The 13232-nt window shown below is 35.8% G+C and overlaps 1 long non-coding RNA gene across 2 annotated transcripts in view; it reads right to left on the bottom strand.

The window, feature by feature from the left end:
- Positions 1-3454: 3454 nt before the first annotated feature.
- Positions 3455-13232, bottom strand: part of LOC104861274 — a 63213-nt gene continuing 53435 nt past the window's right edge. Inside the window, exons 4-6 of one of the 2 annotated variants that reach the window (XR_004515832.1) lie at positions 9457-9629; positions 5113-5153; positions 3455-3487 (exon numbers count right to left, since the gene is read on the bottom strand). This is a non-coding gene — a long non-coding RNA (uncharacterized LOC104861274). Of the gene's footprint in view, positions 3488-4397; positions 5154-9456; positions 9630-13232 lie in introns of those variants that run through there. The other variant, XR_779943.2, reaches the window with a different exon arrangement.

Below are 13232 nucleotides of genomic sequence, written 5' to 3'. Positions count from 1 at the left end.
TACCCAACACCCACAACTTAAAGCAGGAGAAGTTTACTTTGGTTTGCATTTTCAGACCACAGTCAGTCAGCTCAAAGCAGAAACAGCATGGTAGAAAAGCCTGGGGCAGAGGAAATCTGCTCACATCATGGTGGCTAAGAAGCAAAGAAAAAAGAGAGAAATGGGAGAAATGCACCCTTCCAGGTCATGTCCTCGGTGACCCACCTCCCTCAACCAGGCCTCACCTCTGAACAGCAAGTCAGCACCACTACGGTCCAGTCCTTCCAAAAGCCTCATCTATGAGTGTATGAGACTCTTGGGGAACATCTAGATATAAATCATAACATTATTTTCTATAGCAGCTACATTTGATAGAATTTTACATTCACACTAATAGCACGCAAGGGTTCTAATTTCTCCACGGCCTACTAAACACTTATTTTCTTTGTTGATACTAACCATACTAATCTATGTAAGGTGGTATCTCATTGTAGTTTTGGTTTTCATGTCCCTAACTCGTGATGTTGAACATCTTTTCATGTGCTTCATGTTCATTTGTATATCTTCTTTATTACCTAGGGTCTAATGAGGAGAAAGACACCACATGAGCTATTTGATCAGAGAAAATTTAACGTAAATAATTAGCAGCTATGCATACAGTTGTTAACTAAGTAAGTGAAAAAGTAAAAAGATTTTTTTTTTAGCCAGCACAGATAAGGCTGTGCTATCCAATACAATAGCCACTAGCTGTGCGTAGTTTTAGAGTATTTGAAACATGGTTAGTGTGACTGATGAACTTAATTTTAAATTTTATTTAATTTTAATTCATTTAAATTTAAAAATTGATAACTTGGTACTTTCAATTCTGGCCATTACTGAATAACAGAGACTGAATTTATTTTCTTACTTAAAACAACTGGATTATGGGCCAAATATATAAAATAGTTTTTCAAGGCACTAGAAACCACACAGGAAGAACACAGATCTCTGAGAATGATCTCTGAGAGAAGATAAGTAAGCTCTAGGATTATCCCATGACTTAAACCTTGAGTTTCCTGGCTCTGGTCCAGGAAAGAGGAGGCAGAGTCCAGAGGCTCCCTGGATTGAGAATGTAGAGCTGAGAGTTCAGGAATCTCAAAGCAGCTAGAATTGGCAGGACAGAATACCATAAAGGAGAGAACTACACAGAAAGATAGCTACAGTGGGGTACTCTTGTATATTTGGCAGAGTATGGATACATGAACACATTACTAGGGACCAGGAAAAGAACTATTAAAGATAAGTAAAAGGAGTAATACCCAGCAGAAATTGGAAGATTTCTTGTTCCTTTAGGAAGACTGGAAAACTACATGAATCATGATGAATTGGATAGATTGTTCAGAAGGGTCTTGCCTCAGTAGTGAGGAATAATCACCACTAGAAAAGAGCAATGATTTTCTCCAACCTAACAGACCTTAAAAGCAAGATGGGAAAGGCCAAAACCATGTACAAATATTTTAAAAATTAATTAATTGAGGCTGGGGATATAGTTCCATGGTACAGCAATTACCTACCACATATGAGCTTCTGGGTTAAATGCCTACCACTGCATACAATTCTAAGAAGGCTAAAAATCAATTAATTGACACTGAATTATAACTAACATACATGTTAGAATTAGCAGACCAGAGTACTAAAGTACTTATTTTAATTACATTCTAAATAGTCAAATTATGTAGAACTGTGCAAGATATTAAAAAGATGAAAACTGAATATCCCAATATGAAAATCAGATTATCGGAGATAAAAATATACTGGATAAGATTAATAGTAAATTAGACATTTCAAAAGGAAATATTAGTAAACTTGAGGAAATGTCAATAGACTATCGAAGGTGAAATAGAATGATAAAAATGAAAAGAAAGTCAATGAGGTATGGAACAACTTCAAGTGACTTAATATATGTATAATAGTAATTCACGAAGGAGAGGGGAAACAGGTGGGGGAAGAGAACAATATTTGAGGAAATATTTACCTAAGTTTTACAAACTTCATGGAAGTTATAAACCCACATATCACAGTAGTTCAATGAACCCAGTCCCAAGAAAACTGAGTAAAGAACAACAAAGTAAGGCATAATTACACTGTTCATAACCGGTCATGAAAAGAGAAAAAGCAGCCAAAGGAAAAAGACATGTTATGTACCATGGAATAAAGGTATGGATGAGAGGAGATTTCCTGTGAGAAACAATAAAATTAAAAGGGTAGTGGAGAAATATTCATAAAAAAAGAAAGAAAGGAAGGAAGGAAGGAAGGAAGGAAGGAAGGAAGGAAGGAAGGAAGGAAAAGAAACTGTCAGACCAAGCAAAAATATATTTCAAAAACAAAGGTGCAACTTCATACTCATTCGGATAGTTACTATTGAGGGGTAAGGGGAATAAATGAGAATCAAGACTTGTCATGTAGAGGTACAAGATCCCAACAATGAATGTAACTGTACTGTATCCCTAAAATGTACCAATAAACTCAATTAAAGCTGAAAAAAAATTTTTTAAAAATACAAACACATGTCTGGTTTTACTCTTTTTTTTTTGTTTGTTTGTTTGTTTGGTTTTTTTGCCAGTACCATGCTGATTCTCTCACTGTAGCTTGTAATATAACTTCAAATGTAGGACTGGGATGCCTCCTGCTTTGCTATTACTACCCAAAATTATTTTTGTTATTCTTGGTCTCATCTGGTTCAATATGAACTTTGGGATTGTATTCTCTAGTTCTGTGAGCAATGTTTTAAATACTTTAATTGGGATTGCATTAAATCTATGCATCAGTTTTGGAAGAATAGCCATTTTGACAATGTTGTCTCTGCCTATCCAGGCACATGAGATTTCTTTTCATTTTTTGATGCCTTTTTCAGAGTACTGGAGTTTTCATTGCAGAGTTCTTTCACTTCCTTGATTTGGTTAACTCCTAAGTACTTAATTTTTCTTATTATTGTGAATAGTACTGTTTTCCCATTTCCTCTCTTAGTGGGTTTATAGTTGGTATACAGGTATGTTATTGAGTTTTGTATCCTGGTATACTGCTAATTTGGGTAAATAATTCTAGGAGTCTTTTGACACAATTTTCGGGTCTTCTATGTAAAGATTGTATTATATACAAACAGTGATAATTTGACTTCTTCCTTTCTTATATGTATCCCTTTATTTCTTTCCATACCTGATTGCTCTGGCTAATTTTGAGTACTATAATGAACAGGAGTGGTGATAGTGGACATCCTTGTTTTGTTGCTGATTTTACAGGGAAAGCTTTTAAATTTTTTCCCATTTGATATTATGGTGGCAGTAGATTGGTTGTAAATGGCTTTTATTAGATTGAGATCAGGTCCTTCGTACCTATTTGCTTCAAGGTTTCTACAATGAATGGATGTTGGATTTTGTCAAAGGCTTTTTCTGAGTCCGTTGAAATGATCATGGGGCTGGGGATTTAGCTCAGTGGTTCTGCCGCAGGTGCAAGGAGCCGAGTTCAATCCCTGGTACCAAAAAAAAAACAAAACAAAACATGGTCATGTTATTTTTTGTTCTTCCTTCAATAGAATAGAATAGAGTATAGAGAAACAACTGCAGACACATTTATTCACCTGATCTTTGACAAGGTGGCCAAAAATATATGCTGGAGGAAAGAGCCTCTTTAGCAAATGATGCTGGGCAAACTGGCTATCCACGTGCAATAGATTGAAGGTTAACACATGTCTCTCATCATGTACTAAACTAAAATAGAAATAGACTGAAGATCTATATACTAAAACAGAAATACTTAACCTGCTGGAAGATAAGGTAGGTAAAACTCTTGAAGTCATAGGCATAGACAAGCACTTTCTGAACAGAACTCCAATTTCATAAGAAATAGCACCAAGAATCAACAAATGGAATTATATCAAATTAAAAAGCTTCTGCACAGCAAAAGAAACAATCAACAGAGGGAAGAGACAACCTACAGATTGGGAAAACTTTTACTAGCTATATCTCAGACAGAGGATTAATATTTAGAATATACAAAGAACTAAAAAAATTAGACCTCCCAAACTAAAAGAACAATAAAAAATGGGCAAATGAAACAGACACTTCTCAGAAAAAGTATAAATGGCCAATAAATACATGAAAAAAAGTTCAACATCATTAGTCATTAGAGAAATGTAAATTAAAACATTCCTGAGTTTCTTTCCTACCCTCGAAAGAATGGCAATCATCAAGAAATCAAATAATAACAAATGCTGGTGAGGCTATGTGGAAAAATGAGCCCTTCTACATTATTGGCGGGAATGTGAATTAGTATAGCCACTATTGAAATCAGTATGTTGATTTCTTAACAAATTTAAAATAGAAATTATATTTCACCCAGCTATTCCCCTTCTAGGTAGCTTCCCAAAAGAGTTAAATACCTCATACTGCAGTGATACACATATACCCATGTTTATAGCAGCACAATTCATAATAGATAAATCATAGAAGAGGCCTATATATCCATTGACAGATGAATGGATTTTAAAAATGTGGTATTTATACACAATGTATACTACTCTTGCAAATGTACTTGGGAAGAAGGATATACTTGAGCCATTAGTAGGAAAATGGATGCACCGTGAAACTATAATATTAAGTGAAAAAAATCAGAAACCACAAGCTTAAAATTGCACAGTATGTCTTATATGAGAAACCCAAAGTATAAACGAATCAAAGAGCAAAAGAAAAGACAAAAGGAAATAGAGAGACTGATGTCTGCCAAATGAGAAGGGGACTAAGAGAGGGAGGATGTGGGGTAAGGGGATGGGGACATAAAAAGAAGATGCATCATGTATATGTACCAATTACCCACAATGAATGCATTCATGATGCACCAATACATACTAATACAATTTTAAAAAAACAACAATAAGTGTGAGTGAGGCTGTGGAGAAATTAAACCCTTGTGTTGGTAGAAATGTAAATGGTACAGTTACTGTGGAAAACAGTATGGCAGTTTCTCAAAGACTTAAAAGTAGAACTACCATGTGCTCCAGAATTTTTTTTTCTCCAAGTTTGGACTCCAAAGAATGTCAGGCAGGATATTGAAGAGATATTTGTATTCTCATGTTCATACCATCATTACTTACAATACCTTAAATGTGGAAGCAATTCAGGTGTCCACTGAGGGATGACCTGAAAAATAAAATGTAGTATATACATACAGCAGAGTGCTATTTAGCTTTACAAAGCAAGGGAATTCTGACATATGTTATAATATGAATGAATCTAAATGTCCTAGATGTACTAAGTATCCTTCTACATCGTCCTAAGTGAAATAAGGCAGTTACAAAAGCACAAATATTGTATTATTCTACATATATGAGGTACTAGAATATTCACATTCACAGAGATAAAAAGTAGAATGATGACTGCTAAATCTGGAGGGAGAAGAAAATGTGGGGTTTTGTTTCATGTATGCTTTTAAGTCTTAAAGATGAAAAGAGTTCTGGAGATGTATGGCGATGATGGTGGCACAATAATGTGACTGCAATTAGTCAATGAACCATATACTTAAAATGGTAAAGATCATGAATTTTACGTTGTACAGTGGTACCTTGGTTCATGAACTTAATTTACTCCACCATTCTGCAGCAGATGGCCATGCTTGTGTTTGTGTGGGGAAGATGACCATGGTTGTGTTTGTCGCCTCATGCCGAGTTTGCAAATGGAAGCAAAATTTTGCCAAGTGCTTCTACTCGCAAACTGAATTATTTGTGGATTCATGAACTGAGGTGTCACTATATGTGTTTGACTGTAGTCTGTAAAAAGCAAAGGCGAAATACAGACATTTCAGACATACAAAAGCTTAAACACATCATCATGAGATCTGAGTTATAATACGGGTTGAAGGATATCCTTCATGCAGGAGTAAAATGACCACTGATAGAAGTATCTGTCTATATTAAAGGAACAAAGAATACTGGAAAGAGAAACTTCACGGATAAATAAATATTTTCTCATTTGAAAAGTCTGTTAACAAGGTAAATGACTATTTCCACAAAAGTAACTATAATGTGTGGCAGGCTCTCTAATTTATACATAAATAAAATACCATATATAGAAACAATAGCATAAAGGCCAGGAGGGTGGAAGTGCAAGTGTACTACTGAAAAGTTTATGTTATTTGTGAAGTGACAAAATATCACCTGATGGTGGATTATAAAGAGTTGAAGATCTGTATCATAAATCCTGAGATAAGCCCTACAATAACAAAACAAAGCCAGACACAGTGGCACAGAGCTGTAATCCTACTACTCTGGGAGGCTGAGATAAGAAGATTCCAAGTTCAACCCTAAACTTGCCAATTTAGGGACTTAGAGAGACCCTGTCTCAAGTATAAAATATTTTAAAAATAAGCCCAGTGTGGTGGCATATACCTATAATCTTAGCACTCAGGAGGCTGAGACAGGAGGATTGCCATGAGTTCCAGGCCAATGTGGGCTAGAAAGGGAGCTCAAGTTCAGCCGGAACTACACAGTGAGACTCATATAAAAGGCCTAGGGTGTAGTTTAGCTTGAAGGACTTGGGTTCATTCCCCCCAGTATGGCAAAACAAAACAAAAACAGAATTATAGCTAAAAGCCAGAAAAAGAGATAAAATGAAGACTAAAATACATTCAGTTAATCCAAAGAAGGCAAAAAAAGGGAACAGAACAGAGATAAAGACTTAACACTAACTATATCAATAATCACATTAAATGAAGCGGTCTAAATAACTTCTGTTAGTATCCTGTAGCTCCTCTAATGAGTTATCACTTAAAACCCACAAGTTTATTATTCTATAATTCTGTAAGTAAAAACTCTTATACAGGTTTCAGGGAACTAAAATCAAGGCACTGGCAGGGCTATATTCCTTCTAGAGACTCTAGAGAGAATCTGTGTCCTTTGCCTTTTCCAGCTTCTAGAGCCCACCTGCATTCCTTGGCACATGGTCCCTGTTATTATCTTTGAAGCACATCACTTAAATGTCAGTGCTGTCATCACACTTCCTCCTTCTCTGTCTCCCTCACCTTCCTGTTATAACAGCCTTTGTGATTACACTGTGCAGTCTGATAATCCAGGAGAATCTTTTGGTCTCAAGATCCTTAACTTAGTCATGTCTGCAATGTCTCTGTTGCCTTCTAAGGTAACATATGTACAGGGTCAGAGGAGACATCTTCAAGGGTCCATTATCCAATCTATCCTGCATCTCATTTAAAAGGAAAAGACTAGCTGGGTGTGGTAGCAAAGCCTATAATTTTAGCTCTCTAGGAGGCTGAAACAGGAGGGTGCAAATTTGAACCCAGCCTGGGTAATTTTGTGACTTAGTGAGACTCTGTCTCAAAATAAAAAAATGAAAAAGGGGTGGAGTTATAGCTCAGTACAAAGGCTCTGGGTTTAATCCCAAGTACTGTAAAAAGAAACAGAAAAACTATTTGTGTAAAAAAGCAAGACTCAAGTGTACGCCATTTATAATAAACACATTAAATATAAATACACAGCTTGGTTAAAGTTTAAAGGATGGACAAACACACCATGTACAGAGGGCTGAGTGATCATCCTAATCTCCAGAGCCTGTACATATTGCCATATATAGAAGAAGATGTGATTTAAGGATTTTGAGAGCAGGAGCTTAGCCAGGTAGACCCTAAATGCAATCACATATATTCTCATAACAGAGAGACAGAGGGAATTTGGCTAAAGACACACAGAGAAGAAGAAAATGTGAACATGGAACAAAGAGAGGGAGAAGTGGGGGGCGCAGCCACAAGTCAAAGAACATAGACAACAGAGGCTAAAACAGGCAAGGAATATATTTCCCAAGAGACCAGAAAGAAGTGTGACCTTTTTTATACCTTTATTTCAGACTTCTTGCCTCCAGAATGGTGAGAAAAGATATTTATGCTTGTTTTTTGGGTGTTTTGTTTTGTTTTGTTTTTGTACTGGGGATTGAACTCAGGACCTTGTGCTTGCGAGGCAGGCGGCAGCACCACTGAGATAAATCCCCAGACTCAAGAAATTTATGGTTTTTAAAGTCATCGATATTTTAGTAATCTGGTATGATATCTACAAGATCCTAACAGACCTAGGTAACTAATGCTAACACCAGGCACAGTAAAGACAGATGCCTATGCTAGTAACAGACAAGTAGATTTCAAAACAACTTATATTAACTAGAATGATAATAAAAGGGTCAATTCATCAAGACATAAAATCCTAATGTTTATGTGCCCAATAACAAAACTTCAAAATACCTAAAGCAAAAAGTTGCATTCAAATCATATAAAGTATATCTTAATATCAATTGAATTAAACCCTAATGACAGCGATATCTGGAAAATTCCTGAATACTTGGAAGGTAAATGATATACTTCGAATAACATATTAGAAAGTATTCCTAATTTTTAAAAATACAGCTGTTTAGTTAATGACAGCCAGGACACAGAGCAGGGGAACAGCATCTGAGAATAACAGAGGAGGGGCTACATATAGTACCCAAGGCAACACCTTCAAAACTCCCAGACACACCCAGGAGCATGCTCTGCTGATCTGCTAGGTGGTTCTTAAACCAATGAAGTTGATATATCCCGATTAACAGCCACAAGGAGAAATCAATGTAATATAAAGCAAAAAATAAAAATAATAAAAAAGCACAAAGAAAACAAAAACTGGTTCGTTCAGACAATCAGCAAGATTGATAAAACTCCAGCTGTGTATGTCATGAAAGAGAAAAGACAAAAATTTTCAATGTCAAAATGGGAGGACAGATAACACTACAGTATAGAATCTACATTTCCTTTTTCTTTTTACAGTACTAGGAATGAACCTAGGGCCTTTGCACTGGGCTACATCTGTAGCCCTTTTTTGGATTTTTAATTTTGAGAAAGAGTCTTGCTAAGTCAGTAAGTTGTCCAGGCTAAGCTCAAATTCGTAATCCTCCTGCCTCAGCCCCCCAGAGTGCTTGAATTGCAGGTATGCACAACAATGCCTGACTCAGATTCTACAAATATTAAGAGGGGATAAGGGACTACTGTGAATGAATTTATGTCAATGAACTTGAGGACTTAGATGAAATGGGTTAAATGCTTGAAATATACAAACTACAGAGTAATTAGACAAGAAAAAGCAATAAAAAGTACCCAAATTGTAAAAAAAGAAATGTAATTCTCTTTATTTGCAGGTAACACTCGTAGTGCAGAAAAGTCGTTATAATCTAGAAAAGGTTCTGAAACTAATAAGTGAGATTAACAAAGTTGAGGACTACATCAATTTATGAACAATTATTTTTATTCCTCTGCACTGTGATGAACTGAAACTAAAATTTTAAAATACCATCTATGATAGCATCCAAAATATTAATATTTGCAGAAAAATCAAAGACGTGCAGGATCACTATGCTAAAAACAATAAATCACTGCTGACAGAAACTAAAAAAATCTACATAAAGAGACACATACCTTATTAATGGGTCAGAAGACTCAATATTATTCAGGTGATAATTCCTTACAAACGGATTCATAGGTTCAATGAAATCTCTTTCAAATTCCCAGCAGGATTATTTTTGTAGATATTGGCAAGTTGATTTTAAAATTCAAGTGGAAGTACAAATGACCTAGAAGAGGCAAAAGGACTTTGCAAAAAGAACACATCAGGAGGGTTAATGCTATTTGATTTTAATACTTATTACAAAGTGTTTGGTTTAAATACTTACTATAAAGCTACAGTACAATTAATATAATATGATATTGCTATCAAAACAGACAAAAATATTAATGGAAGAGAAGAGTCTAGGAATACACCACAAAAATATAAGCAACTGATTTTTTTTCCACAAAAGTACAAAGATGATTCATTGGGAAAAGTGCATCCTTTTCAATAAATGGTGCTACAACTACTGGATATACGAATGCAAAAACTATTGGATTCATAATGTGCACCATATAGTAAAAATAACTCAAAATGTAATGTAGATCTAAACACAAAAACTAAAACTATAACAATCCTTGAAAAGATAAGAGAAAATTAGTATGACATTTTGGTTAGGCTATGATTTCTTAGATATGACAGCAAAAGCAAAATACATCATAAACACATTGATAAATTAGATTTCATAAAATTTTTTTTAAAATTTGCTCTTTTAAAGACAAGACAATAAGCAAGACATGGTAGCACATGCCTATAATACTAGCACTCAAGAGGCTGAGGCAGGAGGACAACATTTTTGAGCCCAGCCCAGGCAACTTAGTGACATAGTAAGATCCTTTCTCAAAAAAACAAAACAAAAAACAAAACATAAACAAAAGTCTAGGAATGTAGACCAGTGAAAATATCCTGGGTTCAATCTCCAAAGAAAGAAGAAAGAAAGGGAAAGAAGGAGGGAAGGAAAAGAGGGAAAGGAAAAAAAGAAAAGGAAAGGAAAGGAAAAACAAAAGGAAGAAGGAAGGAGGGAGGGAGAAAAAAAGAAGGGAAGAGCCATGAAAAGACAGTTCAGAGACCAGGAGAAAATATCTGCAAAACATATATCTCATAGTCTTGCATGCAGAATATATAGAATGCTCTAAAGATTTAACAAGAAGATAAACCCAAATGGGACAGAAGATTTGAACAAACAAAATTCTTCACCAAAGACATATAGATGGCATACAAGCACATGAAAAGAGAATCAACATCACTGGTCATTAGGTGAATGCAAATTAAGACCATAATGAAACACTACCACACACCAACTAACATGGCTTCAACTGAAAGAGAATGGCCATAACAAATGCTGCTGAGGATGTTAGTGAGCTAGAACCCTGTTACGGTGCTGTTAGGACAATGGTTTAACACATCATGTATTTGTAAATGGAACTTTGCAGAATAGTTTGATGGTTTCTTCAAAATTTAAACTTACACCTATGAAGTGATTCCCAATATTTTTTCTGAGTTATTTACCTCAAAGAAAGGAAAGTATAAGGGTTGGGGATGCAGCTCAATGGTAGCATATTTTCTGGAAATATGCAAGGCCTTTGATTTGATCTCCAGCACTGCAAAAAGGAAAAGAAAAGCTGATAGGCGGTGGAACAAGTCTGTAATTCTGGTTACTTAGTAAGCTCAGGCAGCAGGACTACAAGTTCAAGGCCAGCCTGGGCAATTTAGACTTTGTCTCAAAATTTAAAAGATTAAAAGGGGTAGGGATGTAGCTCAGTGACAGAGTGTCCCTGGGTTTAAATCCCAGTACTGTCAAAAACAAAGTGCATATCTCCAGAAAGTCTTGCGTGTTAGTGTATATAAAATATAAAGTAATTTTATTTTAGACTTTGTTCCCATATTCAATATTGCTCATTATGTATAAACAAATATTCCAAAAATAAAAAACTCTGGTCCCAAGCAATTCAAAAGGGATATTCAACCTTCATATCTATACAGTGAAATACTGTTTAGCCAAGACATGAATGGATTACTGATATATGTAACAAAATGAGTGAATCTGCAAATCATTATGTTCAACGAAGCCATAAAAGTATCAGAATCAATGTATCATTTAAAATATATAAATTCTAAAAACTGCAAACTAATCTGTAGTGACAGAAACTAGATCAATGACAGCCTAGAGATAGAGGAAAAGAGAGGGAAAGGAGGGATTATCAAGTACACTTAGAGACTCTTGAGTATGTTCATTATTTGATTGAAGTAATGGTTTCACAGGTGGATGCATATGTCAAAACTTATCAAACTGTACACCTTAAATATGTGTTTTGCTGGATGTCAGTTGTACCATCATAAGGCTGTTCAAAGAACTGACCTACATAAAAATATAGCCAACTGATTTCCAATAAAGGTACAAAAGCAGTTTGGTGGAATATGTGAAAAGACTCAGTAAGACCCAACTGATATGGAAATAAAAACATGAGTCCTTTTCAGATTCAGTTAGTTTATGGAGAATCAAAGAGTACCCAAAAGTGCTAGTTTCTTGTGGTCCTTATCTCATACACCAAAAAGATGACATCAAAACAAAAGGGCTGCCCAATTCTCTCATATGTTGAGAAGATCACAAGTAGTTCTGCCAAGACTTATATCAATTTAAGGTCAAGTCTGCTTGCATGGCCTGTGTTACCAAGCTGCCAAAATAGAGCTACTCTTCAGTACATAAAAGCCTCATATGTTGGAACTTGAACAGGTTTCTCTGGACTATTATTCTTCACTGCTACAGAGAAAGAACATTCCATGTGTTTTCATATGGTGAAGTCTATGCCTAACCTCTCTGGACTCTTCTCAATGCATATACTTTTCCTGTGTATTTGTTCTGTATCCGTTGCTGTTAGAAAGCTTAGCCGTGAGTAAAACCTGCCACTGAGTCATATAATTCCTTCTAGAGAATCCTGAACCTGGAGTAGTTTTGGGATCCTAGAGACACGTTTTCTTTTTCAACACATGGTGCCGAAAAAACTAGACATCCATGGGCAAAATAATGATATACTTAATTAATCCCTTACACAAAATTTAACTCAAGCGAAGTGCAATGGCACCCACCTATTGTCCTAGCTACTCAGGTGGCTGAGGCCAGCCTGGGCAATTCAGTGGGATTCTGTCTCAAAAAGAATGTAGCACAGTAGTAGAGTACCTCTGGATTCAGAAGATCCCCAGTAGCACAAAAATAATAAATAAAACACAATTCAAACTGAATCATTGATTTAAATGTAAAAGCATAAAACTTTGGAAGAGAACATAGGAGAAAATCTGCTTCATCTACAGTTTGATGAGGTCCTGAGTTCCATCCTGTTATGTTTTAGATAAAAAACATCCCCCCAAAGCCTCATGTGTTTGAAAGGTGACTCATGGGGGTACTATATTCATCAGTGGATTCATCCATGGATGAGTTCATAGCTGAATGTGCTATTAGAAGATGGGGACTGGTTAGAGGTGGGTCACTGGGGGTGCGACCTGGAAGGGTGCATTCCTGTCCTCAGCTCCTCCGTTCACTCTCTGTTTCCTGGCTGCCATGACATGAGCAGTTTTCCTTTGCCAGATCCTTCTACCATGCCTGTTCTGCCTTGGAACTAGCCAAATATGGACTGAATCTTCTAAAAACCATAAGCCAAAATAAACCTCTCTTCCTTTGAGTTGGGGAGTCAAGTATCAAGTCTCAGCAACAGAAAGTAACTAAGACACATCCCCAGCACCAAGGCAAAAACTTACGCACTGCAGTGGTATCTGAGTTCTTGAATGCTTTTTTTTTTTTTTTTTTTTTTTC

The sequence above is a fragment of the Fukomys damarensis genome, unplaced genomic scaffold (assembly GCF_012274545.1).
Source record: "Fukomys damarensis isolate Sample0158 unplaced genomic scaffold, DMR_v1.0_HiC HiC_scaffold_39, whole genome shotgun sequence".
Taxonomy (NCBI): Eukaryota; Metazoa; Chordata; class Mammalia; order Rodentia; family Bathyergidae; genus Fukomys; species Fukomys damarensis.
Note: the sequence above shows the minus strand (reverse complement) of the source record. Positions and strands in the feature narration are given on the sequence as shown.